Here is a 23423-nt window from a genome sequence, read left to right as displayed (position 1 = left end):
TCTAGAATTACTGCAGTGGTGGTCAGAATTTAGAGATATGTTCTGTGCAGAAAAAAACTGGCGTTATATTCTTTGGAATAACAAACAAATACTCATTAATAATAAAACAGTTTATTATAAAAGCTATTTCGAAGCTGGTGTAGTTCATATCAGCGATCTATCCTTTGATTTAAATAACAAAGATTCCTTTTCCCTAGTTTCTAACAGGATTTCGAAAACTAATTTTTTAGTTTGGGCTGGTCTTCGACACTCCATTCCTTCCATTTTAAAAAATAGTACTCATAAATCAACAACAGGTGAACTTTCTCTAAAAATTGACGAAAATATATTTGATGTGACAAAGAAGAAATCTAAAGACTATTATACTTTACTTGTAAGCAGAAAGGCTCTTTTTCCAACTATTGTAAACAAGCTGCAAAATGAATTTCATTTTACACTCGAGGAAGTTAAAAAAATTTTTACGATCCCGCATAGTGTTGCTCTTGAAGCATATGTTAAGGCATTTCAATACAAAATTCTTAACTCCATTCTTTACACTAATGCTAAACTTTACAAAATTGGCTTTAAAATGAACGACTCGTGCTCATTTTGTTCATCTGAACCAGAAACGCTATATCACTTCCTGTATCTCTGTCCTTACTCGATAGATTTCTGGCGTGACTTCGAAGTATTTTGGCATCAACTTTTAAAGGAAAACATTCGACTTTCGTTGCAAGATGTTTTAGTTGGAATGATACCACAAAACTCCCCTTCTGCCAAGCTGCTAAACTATCTAATTATAATTGGGAAATTGTACTTATGGGATTGTAGAAGAAGTCAAATTCTTCCAAATATATATGGATTTAAAAAGAAAATTGCTGTAAAATATGAAACGGAAAAATATATAAGTCTGCATAGTAAAAAAACAAAGGATTTCTTTGAAGCTAAATGGATAATGTCGCCTTTTGTAAAAGCTTAATTATTTAAAGGTGTTAATATGCATTCACTTTCTGTATGTTGACCCATGTAATACTAATTAATATGTTATTTACATTATATTTTGTAAATATTTAGTTATAGTTTGTTGGAATTTTTTTTTTTTGGTTACCGTCTATTGTTAGTGATATTGGTGTTTTTTAGTGTTGTAAGTATTGTAGTATTGTAGTATTATTAGTACTAATTAGTTGTATTATATTATTAGTATTAGTAATATTAGTTGTTATTATAATTATGTAGGTAAGTAACTAATTTGCTGTATTAATATCAATTTGTTTCAATAAAGAAAAAAAAAAAAAAAAAAAGTCAATCTTGGGAACATTTCCTGAAATGCTTGAAAGCCTTTGGTATGCATGCAGCCTCTACAGGAAAAGGTTTCGATAAAAGGGAGAAAATTCTAAAAAATGTACCCCGTGTGAGGATCGAACTCACGACCTTCAGATTTCTAATTCAGATTATGAGACTGACGCGCTGCCTACTGCGCTAACGAGGCACCTGTAGGATTTGCTCTGAAACTTAGCATCGTCTTCATTAGCGACAAGTAACTCCGAACTCACACTTCGATTGGCTATTAAGTTGAGATATTTAGCGTGAAATTTTGAGTTCAAAGTAAGGCTTTTATACCCTTCAATTCTATTAGGAAATGTGTTGTAATATGCTGGTCATCTTGGCACTTACCTCTCGCACTTAGGCGTGGTTTGCCCATGTGTGCGACGAGATGACTTTCAACAATTAACTAGGTTGTCCTTTGTTGTCAGCCGGTGATGCAGTTTCAGTCAGAGTCGTTTAACTTGGAAAAAAATCTCAGTCACCCCATTACAAATTACACGGAACAATTTGAGTCTAGTTTTTGCCCATTGTCAATTGAAATGGCTGTAAACTGGATCATATCATTTTATGTCGGTTTGGATTAATAACCTTCTCTTTAAAAAAACTGCATCTGATAAGCCAGAGATCAAAACTGTGCATTGTTATGGCGCCAAAGAGGAATGGTGATCAACTGCAATTTTCAGTATGATCAGAATTTAGAAGTTCACAGTCACAACTGATACAGGTTTTATTGTCAAGATAATATCTATAATGTACACTGCTGGTATCAGAACGCCCGGTTAGCTCAGTCGGTAGAGCATCAGACTTTTAATCTGAGGGTCATGGGTTCAAGTCCCATATTGAGGGGGACGAAGAGGTTTGTGGATCAACGGATTTGGCTTAACGGATTACGGATTTTTGCGATAAATTGAACGGATTGGCGGATTTCAAAAGCACGGCGGATCATGGATCAGCTGTGAATTTTGGCCTGGACTCTGGACTCTACCTGTTTTAAAGTTGCGAAGTTCGGATCATACATCTTTCGTCGGTGTTAATGTTTTACCACTTTATTTTGCCACTTTATTTCTTTTATCGGAAGAGGCTCGATTGTTTAAATAGTCAAGCTTGCTTTGGCACTTAATGGTCAAAAATCAGAATACATTTTAATAAAAAAAGAGATGAGAATTATTGCTAATTGTTTCCAACTCCGTAATCAGTCTGTCAAACACAGTGAAAAGAATCTTAATACCAGTAGACTCAATCAAGAATCAAGGAGGAGGGCTAAATGGAAAAGTCTCTGTGATACTATTTAAAAATTAAAATCTAATGATCGATTGAAAGATATTTCTTGCTTCCTTTTATTAAGATAATCGAGAGAGAAAAAAGATTTCGATAAAAAAAGAGAAAATTCTCTAAAGTGTGCCCCGTGTGAGGATCGAACTCACGACCTTCAGATTTCTGATTCAGATTATGAGACTGACGCGCTGCCTACTGCCCTAATAACGAGGCACCGTCCTGAGTTTGCTCTGAAACTTAGCAAGGTCTTCATTAGCAGGCTTAATTCCTTCATAATTTTGACACAAGTTCCCCTAGAATGACCGAACGGATAAACATTTAATAGCGCAGCCCAAAATTAAATTACAGAGCTTTAAAAGCAACCCAGACAGCCTAAAACATTTTTGGATCCTTGATGTAAGCAACTGATTAATAAAAAGACAGTTTTTCTTCTTCTTCTGAACTTTACTTATTCAATTTTGCACGTTAAGTTCCTGCTCTTACCTAAATTGTTTACTTAAGAATTAACCCGCAGAGTTGCTTTTGGCAGGTATTTCCCGTTAGTTGCTCTTGTGACCGTGACATTACCTTTTAAAATGTTTCACAATCGTATGAAGCAAAATGTTAAGTGCACTGTTTTGAGTACAAATATAAGACCTCGCGTTTGCGGCAGTTGTCACTTTCATTTTGACAGCAGAGAGATTCGTGTTCAAAAGAAAAACCCGAAACCAATTTTTTGTAGAAAATTAACACTAATTTCCTCCAACAAAACTGCGTGATATACAAAGTTGATCTTTTGCAAATGAAAGTTAAAGTGATTTGGTCGCTTGTTGTACTTCAAGAAATCTTTTTAAATGTCGCGGTTTTTACCGTTGATTAAAACTCTTTAACTCGATGGGCCTACTTCACGACTCGGCAAAACAAGAAGCTTATGGGCCACGTTTTTCAACGGTTTGAGTCTCTCACTTTGATGTCCTGTAGCCATTCATGTATGAGAAACACATGGTGTTCTTCTATAAACTTCGACCAGCTAGCTGGGCGTGGCGAGAAAGGAACTTGTGAACTAAACAAGCACGATATCTCTACTCAGGTGAACGAGACACCAACTTCCAAGATCGACAAGCCAGTACCTTCTCGTTGCATCTCAAGGTAATCACACAGGGTGCTTACTTGCTTTAGCATGGATTTCTTTCTCGAGAGGAAAATTCGAACATTTTTTTTTAGTTTTATTCGTTCAGTTCTTGCTCCTGTTTCTGAGTTTTGGTTTATTTGTTTGATATTAGGGCTACCTGTTGACTGGATGTCTCAATGGTGGTTCTTGTTTGTTTGATTTGAAGAAAGACAAATTTTCATGTTCATGCAAGCTGCCGTGGACTGGAGAAGAATGTGGAGTAAAAACGGGTAAGAAGCTGAATGATTCTATTGAATTGGTGTCAAATTGTAGGATAGGATACTGTGGAGACCGTACAATAAAATTATTGCCGGGGGTACGGTCGTTTTGTTACAAATTTACGCCATTTCAGCGTTTTTTTAAATCAAAATACTCGAATAAAGGAATTTAATTGGGCCGAGATGCATTTGGCTATTATTTCACTTTGAGGTTTGGGCGAAAGCTTGTCGCTTTGTCAATGATGCCTAAAAATCTCACTACACAAGTCATTAGACAGCGAACCAGGAGTTTCTATTTTCCTAATTTTGTTTCATCTGAGGACAAGTATTGTCTTAAAAACGCAAGTTAATAACGAGGCAGCTGGCATTAGAATCTATTACTTGGTAATTAAGAACTTCCTCTGTCAAAATCTAGCACAGTTCTATTTCCGCCACTTGCTAATTAGCTGTGGAAACAACACCAGTTTTGTCAATAGAAACAATTATTTTTCATCAAATAAAGTGAAACTTTTGAGTTGCGTCAGCGGGTGAAGTGAAACACTTAGCTATTGATCAACTTGAAGTTGATAAAGGTGAATTTGTCGCAGTAGTGAGTTTCTGAGATTTTTAGGATCTGCGAGGCTCTACGATAATCCATACACAAGCGCTATTTTGTTTTTCAGAACTTGAGTTTTACTTCACTACACTTAACGCTACTGGCAAGGAAGGTCCAACATCAAATGCTGGGTACAAAGGCTCCTCCCTTGAAATATAAACGTGACAAAATGGTCTGCAAGAGTGGAGTGCACCCTTAACTGGCTACTACTACGTTGGCATGTGCGGTGCCACAGGCGATGTTCAGGGGGTGATGAAGGAGTGAGGGTAAACTGTACAGTCCATGTTAAGGAGGGAACCAAACTGATTATGTTGGTGGGCGAGGTGCTGAACGTCCTTCGCAATACAGAAGTGGTGCTTGTGGGGGATCATTTGTGTTTTTTCCTTCCAACAGTACCCCTCTCAGTATTGCTGGCGGGGGTGGAGGGGAGCAAAATAAAAGAGACGGTGGACCAGGACAAGCTAGCGAAGATGAAGGATTGATGCTTGGCACCGTTGCACAGGGCGGCCGGTTGATTTGTGTTGAACCATGTGTTTGGCGGGAATTAGTTGAAGGATACAGTGGCGGAGGATTTAGTGGTGATGGTGAATGCTTCAATCACAGCCAGGTAATCATGCAGTGCAATGAATCGGCAGCCAAATCATTTCTAAACGGTGGAAGAGGCGGATCCCAAGATTATCTTGGCTGCTGCGATGACGGGGTTGGTGGAGGTGGAGCATCATCTATTTATGTACCAGGGGGAGGGGGAGGATACTCTGGTGGAAGTGTTAACGGAGGCTTTGCTGATATCTTCATATCAGACGGTGGCGGTTCGTTCGTTCCCACTAAAACGTGGAATACGGAGACAGGAGCATGCGACAAAGGGGATGGTTACGTCACATTTCACTTCTTAGGTAATAACAGGCCTTGAACCTTTCATAGACTTTGATGGATTCAGAATGGAAACATAAATACATGTAGTGACAGAATAACAGAGACAATGATGATCAAAGATTGAGAACCGAACCTGTAACTTAGAAGGTAAATGAGTGTCAGTTAATTGTATTATAAAATTCAGCTCTTTGAGATTTTCATTAACACTTAAATAAAAGCTATAGGTAATACAGTTAAGTCTCTGTAGCAATCACCCTTGAGCAGGATTAACTGATCGTGTCGATAAGAGTAAATTGTATACTTATCGATGTGCAGTCGCGACTTAAACCCTGGCATTCAAAACTGATGAAAGAGCGAACAGATTGATGACACAGTTTCAGTTTAATCTCTAGCTTAAAATTTCTCACGCTTGTCCAATCCTGCCTTCTCTTCAAAACAAGAACCTGCAATGACCAAAATTCTGCATTTTCTAGAGAACGTGAACCACGACGGTTGTATTGATTACAAATGAATCACTGAGAAATGAGATGATATGCAGGACAGATCCATTAAGATCGAGGCATAATAATCTTGACGCGGATCGAAAATCAAAATCGTAATTAAAATATACTAAATTCAATTTTTACTAGGCATATAGTCCTCGCCGTCGCCGACGGCATTGCTTAAGCTCCCATTTACATAGGAGGTCTCTCATCCTAAGAGGCTGCTTTTGTGGTTTGCTCATGTTCATCCCAAGAACGATCGATCGCAGATGAGAGTATCGTAAAAAAGCCGTAAACAATAATTGCGGCTCCTCGTCAAGGTTCTTTTATAACTCAGCTATAAAGTCGTCAAGCGTTTCGGTACTGAAGTGTGTCCCTCCTGCTGGAACTATCTCGTTTACGTTACTTCGCCGATCAGTACCTTTTCATCTTTATACCAATAACTACACGCCAATCGTTTACATCTTCCTCTTCATGATCAGTACGGCTGAAGGTTTTTAATACTTAAAGGCCATCGTCATCAATCGCGTGCCTGATTATTCGGTGAGTTGATGCTCGGGGCTTTTCCGCTCCAAACCAAGTAGTAATTACATTGCTTTTTCCATAGCTTCCAATTATCGCGGATCTCGCTACTTGATTGACCTCAGATCAAATCTAAATGTTGCAGAGACAATGATATCTGGAGGAATAACATTGTAGATTGCATTGCTTTCGGCGGCGAGGCGCCGGAGGCTTTTTTTTCGCGGCATTCGCAGACGGTATACGTTGTCGACGAATTTGAACTACCCTTTCGCTGCAACATGTAATATTAGATCGCAGAACGAACCTTACAATGAACCATATCAATCAAGGCTTAATCCGGCTACTGCAGCTCAAGATACAAATGGTGAAAGTGTATATTATATTACCTTGCAGAATCGAGGGTAAAAGCCGCACTTTGAATTCAAAACTCCACGCTAAGTATCTCGCCTTGATAGCCAGTCAAAGTGGGAGTTCTAATTACTTGTCGCTAATGAAGACCATGCTAAGTTTCAGAGCAAGCCCTTCAGGTGCCTCGTTAGCGCAGTAGGCAGCGCGTCAGTCTCATAATCTGAATTAGAAATCTGAAGGTCATGAGTTCGATCCTCACACGGGGCAGACTTTTGATTTTTTCTTAAATAAAGGAAACAAAGAATGTCTTTTAAACGATCATTATGTCTTAATTTTAAAATGGTATTAACTAGACTTTTCTAATTCTTGATTGAGTCTACTGGTATTCAGGTTATTTATATTCAACAATCTTGTTTTAAAAACTTCTTCTCAAGATCAAAGTTAATTTCGTAACGGTTGACCATATCGTGATAAGTACCAATTAGTTTTCCAACCTAGGGATGCACCGTAATAATTCGATTTATAATAAAGTTTCCATATAACGCGCGCTCTGATTGGCTGAAAGAGTGTGCTTTATCAGAGAACAGAGCACGGATTGATGACGGTAAGTTGGCTTTCAAATTTTTGCTTCGGAATTTTGAGAAATTTGCCCCAAATTAAACATTCCCTGTGATTCAGACAAACGCAATAGAAACGAGCTATTTTTCTATAGTAAATATGGCTCACAGAGACCATTGTTATGCATCAGTCAATTCTAGCAGTGCCCATCCCCCCCCGGGCTAACCCCCGGGGCATTAGCATTTTTTTAAAAATATGGGCAAATTCCCCGGGGTGGGGACACATAAGCTGTCTAAATGCCCCGGGGTGGGGACGAAGAAAGAGGGCAAATGCCCCGTCCCCGGGATTGTCGCCTTCCAACACCTCCGCAGTTTTTTAATTAATCAGTGAATAAAACGGTCAATTGTTCAGTATTTTAATGCAACGGCTAGACTTCAAGGACAACAGTACGTGTTAGTTGATTCTGATTATATTTATTTCTTTATATTTGTTTTAAATAGTTTGCTAGAGGATAGCTGGGATTGCGGCGGACGGCATTCGCAGGCTACTTTTTCTGTGAAGAATCAAGACATTTTAAATGAAGATGCATTGCATTTTAAGTTCGCAGGATCAATCTTGAAGATCGCATCATTTGAATTCGCAAACCTTACGTATTTTAACTCCACTTTCATGAATTTAAAAATGCTAGGCTAGGTTTGAATGCGAAATGCGGAATAGTCGTTTTCACGTCAGTGATTGTTTTGTGATAAACAAAATATAGTTCACCTTGTCGCTTGTATTTATATGCTTACAAGTAATGAAGAAATATCTAAAATTGAGAAAACATACCTTTAAAAACATCTGCAAGTTTCTCCAGTCCCTGACGAACAAGCTATTGTTCAACAAACGCCTCGTCTTTCCCGATGAACTCATCCATGGCACTTTCCAAAACACGTGTGTCGAATGCCCGGGGGTTTCCCCGGGGTACGCAAATGCCCAGCCCCCGGGCAGCGATAAAATTGCGGATGCCCCACCCCCGGGACTGACAACGTGAGCAAATGCCCCACGGTTGCCCGGGGGGGGGGGTGGGATGGGCACTGCTGGAATTGACTGATGCATTAGCAACTGTAGAGTTAAAACTGTACTGAAATAACAAGTTTTGCTGGATTCCCGCCGACAAAACACGTAGCGAAATAAAAAAATTCTCAACCTAAACAGTGCTTCGATAAAAGACATTATATTTGTTACGAAGGCAGAAATTATACTTAAGAAGTAAAACAACAATTGAACTGTCTCTGTTTATGATGAGAAACTTTATTTTTGTAAAAATGCTCAATCGCTCAAACAACACTTACATGCAGTGTAGTAACGCTCGTTCTCCAGTAATCTCAGCGACGTGAACCGACGAGTGGTCAGTGCAAAGTTTGCTCTGATATTCTCTTCTGTGCTCGGAGTAGGACCAGTGGGAGCCGTTTAGTCTTTCTAACTTTTACGCTAGTTCGGGCAATCTTGCTGCATGCGACTACAAGCCGTAAATAACTGTAGCTCCTTTCAAATTCAACTCGGCATTTCGCACATTCATCCGCAAACTTTGAGCTCAGCGTTTCGTAATTTCCACTGGAAAAGTGCACGTTTTCATGGGCCACAATACGGCCGAATTCCTCTGGACTATAAACCTTCACCTGCCTTTAGATCCGTATTTAAAAATTAACTTAAAAGCGAACTTTGAAGGCATCGTTCTTCTCTCGAAAGCCGCTCAAACTTCTCGAAACTGAAAGCTTAGCTGAAGTCCAGTTTGTGATTGACAGCTGTCGCTTCGTTAGCCAATCAAATTATTTGAACAATTCTAACAAGGATTGTGATTAGCTTATTTTAGCGTGCTTTATCAGAGAACAATAAACGGCTGACGCCACTTTTGCTCGTTTGGAAAATGAAGTTTGGTTTGAAAATTCAGCCAAATGCGTGGGGAAATAATCGGATTCTTTATCATAAAACAAATAAAGAAGCCTCGACTGTGCTCTGTTCTGTTGTAAAGCACTTAGGAAGTAGTAAAGCACTCAAGACGTTTCGTGCTCTACCGCTTCCTGCGTGCTTTACAACAGAACAGAGCACAGTCGAGGCTTCTTTATTTGTTAAGTAGACCACGGAGCACAAAATCAACACAGTACAGGAAAACGGCATAATTTTTATTAGCAAAGGCTTTATGAGGTGAGAGAGAGCATCATCTCTGATGAGGATAACATCTCAAGTATTGCATAGGAAATAGTGCTTTTTTCACTGAGTGGATATGATTTTATATACCTTGCCTCACTTTGTGTTGCATTGTGTCTTGAACAAAAAACAGAACATAGAATCGCCCAATATGGGACTTCAACCCATGACCCTCAGATTAAAAGTCTGATGCTCTACCGACTGAGCTAACCGGGCAGCCCATACAAATGACGAGACAAATGATGGAACTTTGTCTTGATGCGGTGCACATTATTGGTATTTTTGTGACACCAAAACGTGTATCAGTTGTAGACTTCTTAATTCTGATCACACGGAAAAATGCAGTTGGTTTCCATTCCCCTCTGGTTCCATATCGATCCATAACAATGCACCGTTTTGAACTCTGACTGAAATGTTTTTCAGGTTGTATGACTTTCACTGAAACTGTATCGCATCACTGGCTAACAGCAAAGTACAACCTAAATTGTAAGTTCTCTCCTCGCACACACCGGCAAACCACGCCCAAGAGCAAGAGGTAAGTGCCAAGATGACCAGTATATTACAACGCACTTCCTATTAGAATCGAAGGGCATAAAAGCCGTACTTTGAACTCAAAATTACACGCTCAATATCTTGCCTTAATAGCCAATGTAAGTTTCAACGTAAATCCAACAGGTGCCTCGTTAGCGCAGTAGGCAGCGCTTCAGTCTCATAATCTCAATTAGAAATCTGAAGGTCGTGAGTTCGATCCTCACACGGCGCACATTTTTCAGAATTTTCTCCCTTTTAGCGAAATCTAGTTTTCTGTAGAGGCCGCATGCCAAAGGCTTTCAAGCATTTCAGGAAATATTCACACGATTGGCTTGCATCACGAGCCATGTATCTTTTAAATTCACAACCGAGTGCTAACCGCGTAATGTAAATAATTTTTTTTTTCACCCGTACATCTCAACAGATTTCTAAATTTAATGCACCAATTGAAAGCTAAGTGAATGCAGATCTCGTAATACGTGACGATTTTCAGGCTACTATGCGATAAATAGGTAAAAAATCATGTCGTATTTCATTACAATAGGCGTCAAATTGACTGTTAACCGTCTCAAACCACATGGTGTTTTTCAATTATTTTCTCTAATGATATCTCCACAGAATTCTACTTTCAATACGTCAGTTAATTAAAAGCTAAGTGAATACAGATTCATAAGACAATGATGATGAGATCAAGATTCACTGAGTTCCTCAACTGGCCAAGACTCGGCCATTTGCAGCGTCGAAGCACCGTATCCAGCCAGGGCTGGCTGACATTCGGCCACTAATCATACTAAAATGGCCCAAAGTGAAAGTCGTATACCCTGAAAAACATTTTAGTCACTCCGTTGTAAATTACACGCAGCAAATTGATTTTATCTCTGTTTGGATTTGGCTTTTCCTTTTAAAAAACTGCATCTAATGAGCAAGAGTTCAAAATGGTGTAATGTTATGGATCGATATGGAGCCAGAGGGGAATGGGAGCCAACCGCATATTTCGGTGTTAGCGAGCATTTAGAAGTCCACACCTGGTACTGTTTTTAGTGTCACGATAATACTAATACTGTGCACCGCATCAAGACAAAGTTTTATTATTTGTCTCGTTGTTTAATTTGAATGAGCCGCCCGGTTAGCTCAGTTGGTAGAGCATCAGACTTTTAATCTGAGGGTCATGGGTTCAAGTCCCATATTGGGCGATTTGTTTTTCCTAGATCAATGTTATGCCCTGTAAAACTAATATAAATAGAAATTGCCACGATTTGATGGTAAAAAAGAACATTTCTGAGTTAAACATATTTATAACGAAAGTTTATGCTTAAAAATCAGAATATATTTGAATAATAAAGATGAGCATTGTCTATAATTTGTTTCCACTTCTGTTATTTATCCAGTCACAAACGCAGTGAAAAAAACCTGAATACCTGTATCAAGAACCAAGAAGGGCTAATTGGAAAAGTCTATACAATACTATTTTAAAATTAAGACATGACTTGAAACAGGAAAAAAAAACGATTTCGTTAAAGAGAAAAAATTATGAAAAGTCTGCCCCGTGTGAAGACTTGCTAAGTTTCAGAGCAAACCAAGCAGGAGCCTCGTTAGCGTAGTAGGCAGCGCGTCAGTCTCATAATTTAAATCAGAACTCTGAATGTAGTGAGTTCAATCCTCACACGGGACACACCAGAGAATTTTCTCCTTTTATCGAAATCTTTTTTCTCTTTAGATTATATATTTCAATCAAAGGAAACAAGAAATATCTTTCAATCGCTCATTAGGTCTTAATTGTTAAATGGCATCAAATGGACCTTTCCAATGAGCACTCCTTCTTGATTCTTGGTTGAGTCCACCGGTATTCAGGATCTTTTCACTGTATTTGAGGCCTGGATACGTTTCACGAACTGATAACAGAGTTGGAAACAATTATGAATAATTCTCATTTCTTTTTTTTATTAAAATGTGTTTTGATTTTTAACCATTAAGTGCCAATGCAAGCTTGACTGTCTGATTTTTGAAATGCTGATTAGAATTTTAAAGCCGAAACTCAACAAACAAGTGATTCGCTCCGCGCGAAAGTATTTGTTCAGGTTTTTGGTTTCAATGCTTTAAATTCTCTTCACGTTTTTAGTTTATAATTCTAATTTTATATTTTTTACAACTATGCATACCATTCGCATTAAGCTTTTTTAACTTTTATCGCCTATTGTTCCATATACATATTTTAGCTTTTTTAACCATATATTTATGCATGTCATTTTATTTTTTTACGGAACTTGAAAACGACCGTTCAACAGTCGAAACGTCGTTCGCTTATAGCGTTAAGTTTTTATCACAAAATCGATTTCAAAGAACTTATTTATATTCCAACAATTTTTTTATAAACTTCTTTTCAAAGTTAATGTCGTAACAGTCGACCAAATCTTGGTAAGTACTAATTAGTTTTACAGGCTAGGGATACACTGTAATATTCGATTTAGCACCCGGGGCACTAAATCACAAAAGTACTAGAAAAAGGAATGTGTTTTGGTAGTAAAGGCTTTATGGGGAGAGGGAGGAAGATCTATGATGAGGCTGGCATCTCAAGTACTGCACAGGACATAGTGCATTTTTTGACTGAGTGGATATGACCTTTTACACCTGTCCTCAAATTAGACAATAAAATCGCCCAATATGGGACTTGAACCCATGACCCTCAGATTAAAAGTCTGATGCTCTACCGACTGAGCTAACCGGGCGGCTCATACAAATGACGTGACAAATGATGGAACTTTGTCTTGATACCAGTGCACATTATTGATATTATCGTGACTCTATCGTGAGTCTCCCGGTATTCAGGTTCTTTTCACTGTATTCGAGGCCTGGATACGTTTGACGGGCTGGTAACAGAATTGGAAACAATTATGAACAATACTCATCTTTTTTTATTATTATTGAAAGAGGATCATTAATATTATTAAAATGTATTTTGATTTTTAACCACAAACTTTCATTTATGGTCATTTATAGATATATATAATTTCAATCTAAATCAGAAATGCTGTTTTGATATTTATATTACAAAAGTCCTTTTTTTTCAAACTTCAACTCAAAGAAAATTTTGTAACAATTCCTCAAATTATGGTAAACACTAATTAGTTTTACAGGGTAGGGATGCAGCGTAATAATTCGATTTAGCCCCAGTGGCACTAAATCAACAAAGTACTAGAAAACGGCAACTTCTTTTTGGTAGTAAAGAATTTACATGGCAAGAGAGGAAGATCTATGATGAGACTAACACAAGTACAAAAGAGGACATAGTGCTTTTTACTTTGGGAGACCGTTCAGCTATTTTTAAACCATTGAACTGCTTCACGTTTATCTACACTCGCGGTCAGTTCAAAGTTACTTCCATTCACAAAAAGCTAAAACTAGACTTAATTTGCTCCTTGTATTTTGCAATCAAGTGACTACAATTTTTTCCAGGTTATACGACTCTCCCTGAAACTGCATCACTAGCTGACAACAAAGTACAACCTAAATTGTAACTGGTCTTCTGGTCTCCTCGCACACACGGGCAAACCACACCCAAAAGCAAGAGGTAAGTGCCAAGATGACTGCTATATTTCAACACATTTCCCAGCAGAATCGAGAGTAAAAGCCGTATTTTGAATTCAAAACTCCACGCTAAGTATCTCGCCTTGATAGCCAGTCAAAGTGGGAGTTCTAATTACTTGTCGCTAATGAAGACCATGCTAAGTTTCAGAGCAAGCCCTTCAGGTGCCTCGTTAGCGCAGTAGGCAGCGCGTCAGTCTCATAATCTGAATTAGAAATCTGAAGGTCATGAGTTCGATCCTCACACGGGGCAGACTTTTGATTTTTTCTTAAATAAAGGAAACAAAGAATATCTTTTAAACGATCATTATGTCATAATTTTAAAATGGTATTAAATAGACTTTTCTAATTCTTGATTGAGTCTACTGGTATTCAGGTTATTTATATTCCAGCAATCTTGTTTTAAAAAGTTTTTCTCAAAGCCGTTAATTTCGTAACGGTTGACCAAACTGTGGTCAGTACTAATTAGTTTTACAGCCTAGGGATGCACCGTAATAATTCGATGTAGAGCACGGAGCACAAAATCAACAAAGTACGAGAAAACGGCACAATTTTTGTTAGCAAAGGCTTTATGAGGTGAGAGAGAGCATGATCTATGATGAGGATAACATCTCAAGTACTGCATAGGAAATAGTGCTTTTTTCACTGAGTGGACATGATTTTATACACCTTGCCTCTCTTTCTGTTGCATTGTGTCTTGAACGATGCATATATTTTTGATATTATCGTGAAACTAAAACCTGTATCAGTTGTGGACTTCTAAATTCTCATCACACCGAAAAATGCAGTTGGCCTCCATTCCCCTCTGGTTCCATATCGATCCATAACAAATGCACCGTTTTGAACTCTGGCTTTCTCAGATGCAGTTTATTAAAAGGAAAAGTTATGAACTGACGAAAAAAAAATGAAATTGATGTATGTTTGTAGTTTACTCCGTGAAACTTGCAACGGAGGGACCGGAATGTTTTTCAGGTTATAAGACTCTCACTGAAACTGTATCACCGGTTGACAACAAAGTACAACCTAAATTGTAAGTAGTCTCCTCGCACACACGGGCAAACCAAGCCCAAGAGCAAGAAGTAAGTGCCAAGATGACCAGTACATTACAACGCATTTCCTAGTAGAATCGAAGGGTATAAGAGCCGTACTTTGAACTAAAAATTCCACGCTAAATATCTTGTCTTAATAGCCAATCAAAGCGAACGTTCTAATTACTTGTCGCTAAATAAAAACCATGCTACCTATAAATTCCAGCCCAAACCCAACAGGTGCCTCGTTAGCGCAGTAGGCAGCGCGTCAGTCTCATAATCTCAATTAGAAATCTGAAGGTCGTGAGTTCGATCCTCACACGGGGCACATCTTTTAGAATTTTCTTCCTTTCATTGAAGCCTTTTTCTATAGAGGCTGCACGCTTGCCAAAGGGTTTCAAGCATTTCAGAAAATGTTTTCAAGATTGACATCACGAGCCATGTATCTTTTAATTCACAACTGAAAGCTAACCGTGTCATGTAAATAATTTTGTTTTATTACCAGAACATCTCAACAGATTTCTAAAGTTAATACACCAAATGGAAGCTAAGTGAATGCAGATCTCGTAGTATGTGACGATTTTCAGGCTACCGTGCGATAAATAGCCGAAAAAAATCATGTCGTATTTAATTATAATAAGCGTCAAATTGGCAGTTAACCGTCTCAAACCAGATGGCGTTTTCCAATATTTTCTCTAATGATATCTCCACAGAATTCTACTTACAATACGTCAGTTGATTAAAAGCTAAATGAATACAGATTCGACAATGATGATGAGATAAAGATTCATTGAGTACCTCAACTGGCCAAGACTCGGCCATTTGCAGCGTCGAAGCACTGTATCCAGCCAGGGCTGGCTGATATTCGGCCACTAATCATACTAAAATGGCCCGAAGCAAAACTACAAAGAAATATTTTCCCGTCCAAATTATCCCTTTATGACAGCTCTCTTGCTGTGTTTTATAATAGCATGAGCTATGTAGGTATATGTAGGGGATTAATGAGATGTAGGCTGTGCAGGCATATGTGGGGGATTAATGAGATGCACGCTGTGTAGGTATATGTGGGGGATTAATGAGATGCAGGCTGTGTAGGTGTATGTTGGGGATTAATGAGATGTAGGCTGTGTAGGTATATGTGGGGAATTAATGAGATGTTGGCTGTATAGGTAGATGTGGGAAATCAATAAGGGTGCAATGCTATGGATCGATATGGAGCGAGAGAGGAATGGAGGCGAACTGCTTGTATTTTTTGGTATTAGCGAGCAATTAGAAGTCCGAGACAACTAATACGGTTTTTAGAGTCACGATAATCTGAATACTGTGCCCCGCATCAAGACAAAGTTCCATCTTTTGTCACGTCAGTTGTAAGAGCCGCCCGGTTAGCTCAGTCGGTAGAGCATCAGACTTTTAATCTGAGGGTCATTGGTTCATTTCCCATATTGGGTGATTAATTATATTTTTTGTTTTCCGTGCAAAGTGAGGCAAAGTCTATAAAGTCATGTCCACTCAGTAAAAATGGCACTCTGTCCTCTGCTGTTCTTGAGGTGTTAGTCTCATTAAGTCTTTACTACCAAAGATGTGTACCGTTTGCTGGGCTACAATATTCCTTTGTGATGTATGATATCGTAATATTTTAATTGCGCTATGAAATTCGGGTATTTGGCTCGAGGTATTACAAATGAAATGTTGGTGAGGGTTACAACCTTCTGGAAAAGGGCGAGACTGAAAACCAGTACCTGAATACCAGTGGACACCATCAAGAATCAAGGAGGGCTCAATGGAAAAGTCTATTTAATACTATTTTAAGTCATAATGATAGTTAAACGACATTATTCCTTGTTTTCTTTGATAAAAATAAGCGAGAAAGAGCAAAGATTTTGATGAAAAATAAAAAGTCTGCCCCGTGTGAGGATCGAACTCACGACCTTCAGATTTCGTATTCAGATTATGAGACTGACGCGCTGCCTACTGCGCTAACGAGGCTCCTGTAATCAATGCTATGAAAGTTAGCGTGGTCTAGATCTTCATTAACGAGAAATGATTAGAACGTGCACGTTGATTGGCTATCAAAGCGAAATATTTAGATTGGGATTTTGAAATCAAAGTACGGCTTTTACATCTTTTGATTCTGCTGGGAAATATGGTGTAATGTACTGGTCATCGTGGCACTTATCTCTTGCTCTTGAGCATGGCCTTTCCCATATGTGCAGGAGATGCGTTACAACAAGTATGTTTTACTTTGTTATCAGCCGGTGATAGAGGTTCAGTGAGAGTCGTATAACGTGAAAACATTTTAGTCACTCCATTACAAATTACTCGGAGCAAATTGACTCTTGTTTTTGCATATTGTCAATTGAAATGGCTTTGAACTGATAAAAGTGTAGATAAAAGCAAAGCTATTCAATTAACTGAGGATCTTTCTTTGCCAGCGACTCTGAAAGCCGCTTCAGGGGGGCGCAGCCTTTAACGTGACCTTTGCAATCATACATCAATTCATTTTATGTCAGTTTGGATTTAAAACTTCTACTTTAAAAAGCTGCGTCTGATAATCCCGAGCTCAAAACGGTGCATGGAGCCAAAGAGGAATGGATGCCGACTGCAGTTCTCGATACGACCAGAATTAGAGGTCCACAACTGATACAGGTGTTAGTATCACGATAATATCAATAATGTGCATCGCATCAAGACAAAGTTCCATCATTTGTCACCTCATTTGTATGAGCCGCCCGGTTAGCTCAGTCGGTAGAGCATCAGACTTTTAATCTGAGGGTCATGGGTTCAAGTCCCATATTGGGCGATAATTTTATTTTTTGTTTTCTGCACGAAGTGAGGCAAGGTCTATAAAGTCATATCCACTCGGTAAAAATAGCACTCTGTCCTCTGCTGTTCTTGAGGTGTTAGTCTCATAAAGTCTTTACTCCCAAATATGTGTGTCGTTTCCTGGGCTACAATTTTCTTTGAAATGTATCATATCATAGTATTTCACTTGCGCTATGACATTTGGGCGTTTGGCTCGTGGTATCACAAATGAAATGTTGGTGAGGGTTACAACCTTCTAGAAAAGGGTGAAACTAAAAACCAGTACCTGAATACCAGTGCACTCAATCAAGAATCAAGGAGGGCTCAATGGAAAAGTCTATTTAATACTATTTTAAGTTATAGTGGTAGTTAGACGAGATTACGACTTGTTTTCTTTAATAAAAATAAACAAGAAAGAGCAAAGATTTCGATGAAAGAAAAATTCAAGATTCTGCCCCGTGTGAGGATCGAACTCACGACCTTCAGATATCTTATTCAGATTATGAGACTGACGCGCTGCCTACTGCGCTAACGAGGCAGCTGAAGGGTTTGCTCTGAAACTTAGCATGGTCTTCATTAGCGACAAGTAATTAGAGCTCGCACTTTGATCGGCTTTCAAAGCAAGATGTTTAGAGTGGAATTTTAAATTCTAAGTACGGCTTTTACACCCCTCGATTCTGCAGGGAAATATGCTGTAATGTACCGTTCATCTTGGCACTTACCTCCTGCTCTTGGGCGTGGCCTTTCCCATATGTACGGGGAGACGCCTTACAACAAGTATGTTTGCTTTGTTGTCAGCCGGTGATAGAGGTTCAATGAGAGTCGTATAACCTGGAGAACATTTTAGTTACTCCATTACAAATTACACGGAGCAAATTGACTCTTGTTTTTGCGTGTTGCCAATTGAAATGGCTTTGAACTGATACTGGCGTGTAGATAAATGCAAAGCTATTCAATTAACTGAGGAACGTTCTTTGCCAGCGACTCTCAAAGCCGTTTCAGGGGGGCGCAGCCTTTAACGTGACCTTTGCAATCATACATCAATTCATTTCATGTCGGTTTGGATTCACAACTTCTTCTTTGAAAAGCTGCATCTGATAAGCCCGAGCTTAAAATGGTGCATGGAGCCAAATAGGAATGGAGGCCGACTGCAATTCTCGATATGACCAGAATTAGAGGTCCACAACTGATACGATTTTTAGAATCACGATAATATTAATAATATGCACTGGTATCACGACAAAGTTCCATCATTTGTCACGCCATTTGTATGAGCCGCCCGGTTAGCTCAGTCGGTAGAGCATCAGACTTTTAATCTGAGGGTCATGGGTTCAAGTCCCATATTGGGCGACTTTATTTTTTGTGTTTGTTCAAGACACAATGCAACACAAGTGAAGCAAGTTGTATAAAATTATATCCATACAGTAAAAAAGCACTATTTCCTATGCAGTACTTGAGATGTTAGCTTCATCCGAGTAGATCATCCACTCATAAATCCTTTACTATCGAAAAACATGCGGTTTTCTAGTACTTTGTTGATTTACTGCCCTGGGCGCTAAACCGAATTATTGCATCCCTAGCCTCTAAAACTAATTGGTACTTACCACGATTTGGTCGACTGCTACGAAATTAACTTTGAGAAGAAGCTTTTAAAACAAGATTGCTGGAATATAAATAACCTGAATACCAATAAACTCAATCAAGAATCAAGGAGGGCTCAACGGAAAAGTCTATTTGATACTATCTCAGAAATAGACCTAATGATCGTAAAAAAAGACATTCCCTGTTTATACTTTAATTGATATAATCGAAAGAGAGAAAAGACTTCGACAAAAGGGAGAGAATTCACAAAAATCTGCCCCGTGTGAGGATCGAACTCACGACCTTCAGATTTCTAATTCAGATTATGAGACTGACGCGCTGCCTACTGCGCTAACGAGGAACTTGTAGGGTTTGCTGTGAAACTTAGCATGGTCTTCATTAGCGACAAGTAATAAGAACACGAACTTTGAGTGGCTATCAAGGCGAGATACTTAGCGTGGAGTTTTGAATTCAAAATACGGCTTTTACTATCGATTCTGCTGGAAAATGTGTTGGAATATACCGGTCATCTTGGCACTTACCTCTTGCTTTTGGGTGTGGTTTGCCCGTGTGTGCGAGGAGACCAGAAGACCAGTTACAATTTAGGTTGTACTTTGTTGTCAGCTAGTGATGCAGTTTCAGGGAGAGTCGTATAACCTGGAAAAAATTACAGTCACTTGATTGCAAAATACAAGGAGCAAATTAAGTCTAGTTTTAGCTATTTGTGAATTGAAATAACTTTGAACTGACCGCGCGTGTAGATAAACGTGAAGCAGTTCAATGGTTTAAAAATAGCTGGACGGTCTCCCAAAGTAAAAAGCACTATGTCCTCTGTTGTACTTGTGTTAACCTCATTATAGATCTTCCTCTCTTGCCTCATAAATTCTTTACTACCAAAAAGAAGTTGTCGTTTTCTAACACTTTGTTGATTTAGTGCCATTGGGGCTAAATCGAATTATTACGGTGCATCCTTAGCCTGTAAAACTAATTAGTGTTTACCATAATTTGATGGACTGTTAGATAATCTTCTTTAAGTTGAAGTTTGAAAAAAAAGGATTTTTGTAATATAAATATCAAAAGCAGCATTTCTGATTTAGATTGAAATTATATATATCTATAAATGACCATAAATGAAAGTTTGTGGTTAAAAATCAAAATACATCTTAATAAAAAAAAAAAAAAGAGATGAGTATTGTTCATAACTGTTTCCAATTCTGTTATCAGCCCGTCAAACGTATCCAGGCCTCAAATACAGTAAAAAGAAGCTGAAAACCGGCAGACCCAATCAAGAATCAAGAAGGAGGGCTCATTGGCAAAGTCCATTTGATGCCATTTAAAAATTAAGGCGTAATGATCGATTGAAAGATATTTCTTATTTTAAATTAAGACATAATGATCGCAGAAAAGATATTCCCTGTTTATACTTTAATTGAGATAATCGAAAAAGAAAAAATATTGCGATAAAATGGAGAGAATTCTCAAAAGTGTGCCCCGTGTGAGGATCGAACTCACGACCTTCAGATTTCTAAATCAGATTATGAGACTGACGCGCTGCCTACTGCGCTAACGAGGCACCTGCTTAGTTTATTTTGAAAATTAGCATCAAGTAATTAGAACACGCACCTTGAGTGGCTATCAAGGTGAGATATTTAGCGTGTAATATTGAATTCAAAGTAAGGCTTTTTACCCTCGATTCAGCAGGGAAATGTGTTGTAATATACCGGTCATCTTGGCACTTACCTCTTGCTCTTGGGGGTGGTTTGCCCATGTGTGGGAGGAGATGACTTACAATTTAGGTTGTACTTTGTTGTCACGGCCGGTGATGCAGTTTCAGTGAGAGTCGTTTAACTTGGAATACATTTCAGTCATTCCAAATTACATGGAGTACATTGAGTCTAGTTTTTGATAATTAACCGCGCGGCCATGGGCCGAGCGCGGTTCATGGTTTACCCGTGTTTTTTTTTTTTTCGCAGTTTTGTCTGCGACCAGACCCAAGCTTCCACTCGGCCAAATTTTTAGTCACGCAACCTGTGATGTTTACTCGCCAAAAGCAGTTGAAACATTAATAAATCTCATCTCCGATACTGACTTTCGCGGGAAAAAATTAAAAACCCAGCGTTCGTCAAAATTATATTTTTTCACCAGAAATTTAGCTCGGAACATATACACATTTATATTCCTTTGAATCGTCGATGAAATGACCTTTCCCGGATATTTTTTCCTTCGGGGTCAACAAAAACCTCCGATTACAAAATCACGCCGAACCCACACGTTGCAAAAAAAATCTCTTCAAAACCCTGACTTCGAAGCGATATAACACTTCAGCGTTAATAGCTACCACATATCGGCAGGCGGTAAATCTATTCGTTAACAATCCAGCCTTATTGTGTTAAAATTTCAGCGAAATCGAACAAAACCAGAATTAATTAGAATTTTTTTCTGACCTCACTCCCCAGACTTGACCTAACAAAGGAAGCAACGGTCGCCCATAGCAACCGAAAAACACGAACATAACAAAGCCGAACGTTTCGGCCAAAAATCTCCAGAATTATCGCCTGAGAGCTTAAACTTGGATGGGAACATCTTTTTCGAACGTTTTTCAACTGATTTAGACGAAAGACTGGCCTCGGCGGGCTACAAGGAAGACTAAGAGAAAAACAGAACAAGACAGCAGAACAAGCCGATAACGTTTCATCGCACGGCTTTCGGCACGAAAACGAAAATACAGCTTACTTCTGGATAAATTCAGCCTTAGAAGCCAGCAATCGGTCCCAAATTACTTTCTGTATCCTTACAAATGTCCTGATTTCCATCTCCGAAAGATTTTGCCCCAATTTTGAGCAAATAAACATTTCGTCGACGGTGACCGCCATTACGGTGGCTTGCATACTAAATTAGCTAACTTGACAAAATTCTCCCGTGGGGGGGATGTGACGAAAAGAGCTGAAAGATGGCCTATAATTGGCTAATGATGAGATCATCGAAAGTAACGCCAATTTTCTGTCACGTTTTCAATCTGTGGTTACTGGAGTGACCAAAATCGATACATCGGTCGGGATAGAGTTTTATTATTAAATTATATGACTTGTGTGACTACTTTGCTAGCCCTTTACTCGTGGAAAACACCAATTAAATTTAATCATGACTTTTAAGAAAGAAAGCTGTTGTTAATAGTGTTATTGTCGTGTCATTCATATCGTTCATGCCCATACATATCCCGAAGAAAGTTCTACAAAGATTAAGACCATTACGTCATCGGAGATTTGTCAATGGCTACCACTGATGGTGCAATAATACAGTTTGTGTTGATCAAGTGATGTGATGTCTACGGTAAGAAAAGAATCATCAATAACTGCTTTGGAATGTGCACTGCGTTCCGACGGTAGTGCTAAGCAAAAAGTTAAATTTTAAAAGCGCGGTTATAAGATCTAACAGATCTTCTTGTTTTCTGTCGGTGACCAGACGCAGACCTCCGCTCGGCCAAACTTTGAGTCATGCAACGTGTGATGTTTTTCCGCCAGAAGCTGTTAAAACATAAATACACGGACAATTTTACCGATATTGTTTTCTTTTTTGTGGGTAAAATATATTTTCTTTTCGTTTTATCAAAGCGTTGGATTTAAAGGGAATAATAAATACGCTGAAAAAAGGTATTACGTCAGCCATGGAATGCGCTGACGTTGCAGCTTTCACTTTCGCTACGTGACAAATAAGATCGTGTTTACTTTGCAAGTTTATTTCGGCAGAAGCGACGGTCATTAATTTATTTGTAATTTTGCGAGTATTTCTTGTGGTTTTAGGCAAATGAAGTAAATCCTTTGACTGTTTCATCGCAGCAAGTTCATAGATCGGAAGGAAAATTAAATATTTGCAAGCCAAGCAAAGAACGTGTCAGAACGTGCAAAGATTACGTCATTGATAGGGAAATAACCACCGTACTAAAGATAGCCGTAGATAACGCAATTCTTGAATTATGTGACTTGTGTGACTTCTTTGCTAACCCTTAACTCAAGGGAAAAAAACAATTAAATTTAATTGTGACTTTAAAGAAAGAAAGCGGTTTGTAATAGTGTTCGTATCTTCATGCCCATACATATCCCGAAGAAAGTTCCAGATTAAGACTATTACGTCATCGGAGATGTCACAACGGCTACGACTGATGGTGCAATAATAGAGTGTGTGTTGATCAAGTGATGTGATGTCTACAGTAATCAATGAATCATCAAAGATTGCTTTGGAATATGGACTGCGTTGCGACTGTAGTACTAAGAAAACAGTTAAATTTTAAAAGCGCGGTTATAAGATCTAACAGATCTTCTTGTTGTCAATTGAAATGACTTTGAAATGACCGCGCGTGAAGAAAATGCAAAGGAGGAATTTTCT

At 38.6% G+C, this 23423-nt stretch overlaps 14 non-coding genes and 1 pseudogene across 14 annotated transcripts; 9 read left to right on the top strand and 6 right to left on the bottom strand.

Moving 5' to 3' along the window:
• Positions 1-1382: 1382 nt before the first annotated feature.
• Trnam-cau (transfer RNA methionine (anticodon CAU)) lies at positions 1383-1468 on the bottom strand. The gene is given in 2 exon segments: positions 1383-1418; positions 1432-1468. It is a non-coding gene; the product is annotated as a tRNA-Met (tRNA).
• Positions 1469-2079: 611 nt separating this feature from the next.
• Trnak-uuu (transfer RNA lysine (anticodon UUU)) lies at positions 2080-2151 on the top strand. Its single transcript has one exon. It is a non-coding gene; the product is annotated as a tRNA-Lys (tRNA).
• A 2550-nt stretch (positions 2152-4701) lies between these two features.
• On the top strand, positions 4702-5515 carry LOC145466324 (uncharacterized; annotated as a pseudogene).
• A 1434-nt stretch (positions 5516-6949) lies between these two features.
• Positions 6950-7035, top strand: Trnam-cau (transfer RNA methionine (anticodon CAU)). Its single transcript is given in 2 exon segments — positions 6950-6986; positions 7000-7035. It is a non-coding gene; the product is annotated as a tRNA-Met (tRNA).
• A 2624-nt stretch (positions 7036-9659) lies between these two features.
• Trnak-uuu (transfer RNA lysine (anticodon UUU)) lies at positions 9660-9732 on the bottom strand. The gene has a single exon. It is a non-coding gene; the product is annotated as a tRNA-Lys (tRNA).
• A 1435-nt stretch (positions 9733-11167) lies between these two features.
• Positions 11168-11240, top strand: Trnak-uuu (transfer RNA lysine (anticodon UUU)). The gene has a single exon. It is a non-coding gene; the product is annotated as a tRNA-Lys (tRNA).
• A 1460-nt stretch (positions 11241-12700) lies between these two features.
• Trnak-uuu (transfer RNA lysine (anticodon UUU)) lies at positions 12701-12773 on the bottom strand. The gene has a single exon. It is a non-coding gene; the product is annotated as a tRNA-Lys (tRNA).
• A 1023-nt stretch (positions 12774-13796) lies between these two features.
• On the top strand, positions 13797-13882 carry Trnam-cau (transfer RNA methionine (anticodon CAU)). The gene is given in 2 exon segments: positions 13797-13833; positions 13847-13882. It is a non-coding gene; the product is annotated as a tRNA-Met (tRNA).
• A 1017-nt stretch (positions 13883-14899) lies between these two features.
• Positions 14900-14985, top strand: Trnam-cau (transfer RNA methionine (anticodon CAU)). Its single transcript is given in 2 exon segments — positions 14900-14936; positions 14950-14985. It is a non-coding gene; the product is annotated as a tRNA-Met (tRNA).
• Positions 14986-16033: 1048 nt separating this feature from the next.
• Positions 16034-16106, top strand: Trnak-uuu (transfer RNA lysine (anticodon UUU)). The gene has a single exon. It is a non-coding gene; the product is annotated as a tRNA-Lys (tRNA).
• A 451-nt stretch (positions 16107-16557) lies between these two features.
• Trnam-cau (transfer RNA methionine (anticodon CAU)) lies at positions 16558-16643 on the bottom strand. The gene is given in 2 exon segments: positions 16558-16593; positions 16607-16643. It is a non-coding gene; the product is annotated as a tRNA-Met (tRNA).
• A 741-nt stretch (positions 16644-17384) lies between these two features.
• Positions 17385-17457, top strand: Trnak-uuu (transfer RNA lysine (anticodon UUU)). The gene has a single exon. It is a non-coding gene; the product is annotated as a tRNA-Lys (tRNA).
• A 454-nt stretch (positions 17458-17911) lies between these two features.
• Trnam-cau (transfer RNA methionine (anticodon CAU)) lies at positions 17912-17997 on the bottom strand. Its single transcript is given in 2 exon segments — positions 17912-17947; positions 17961-17997. It is a non-coding gene; the product is annotated as a tRNA-Met (tRNA).
• Positions 17998-18736: 739 nt separating this feature from the next.
• Positions 18737-18809, top strand: Trnak-uuu (transfer RNA lysine (anticodon UUU)). Its single transcript has one exon. It is a non-coding gene; the product is annotated as a tRNA-Lys (tRNA).
• Positions 18810-20527: 1718 nt separating this feature from the next.
• Trnam-cau (transfer RNA methionine (anticodon CAU)) lies at positions 20528-20613 on the bottom strand. Its single transcript is given in 2 exon segments — positions 20528-20563; positions 20577-20613. It is a non-coding gene; the product is annotated as a tRNA-Met (tRNA).
• Positions 20614-23423: the final 2810 nt, after the last annotated feature.

The sequence above is a fragment of the Orbicella franksi genome, chromosome 13 (assembly GCF_964199315.1).
Source record: "Orbicella franksi chromosome 13, jaOrbFran1.1, whole genome shotgun sequence".
NCBI classification, from domain to species: domain Eukaryota; kingdom Metazoa; phylum Cnidaria; class Anthozoa; order Scleractinia; family Merulinidae; genus Orbicella; species Orbicella franksi.
Note: the sequence above shows the minus strand (reverse complement) of the source record. Positions and strands in the feature narration are given on the sequence as shown.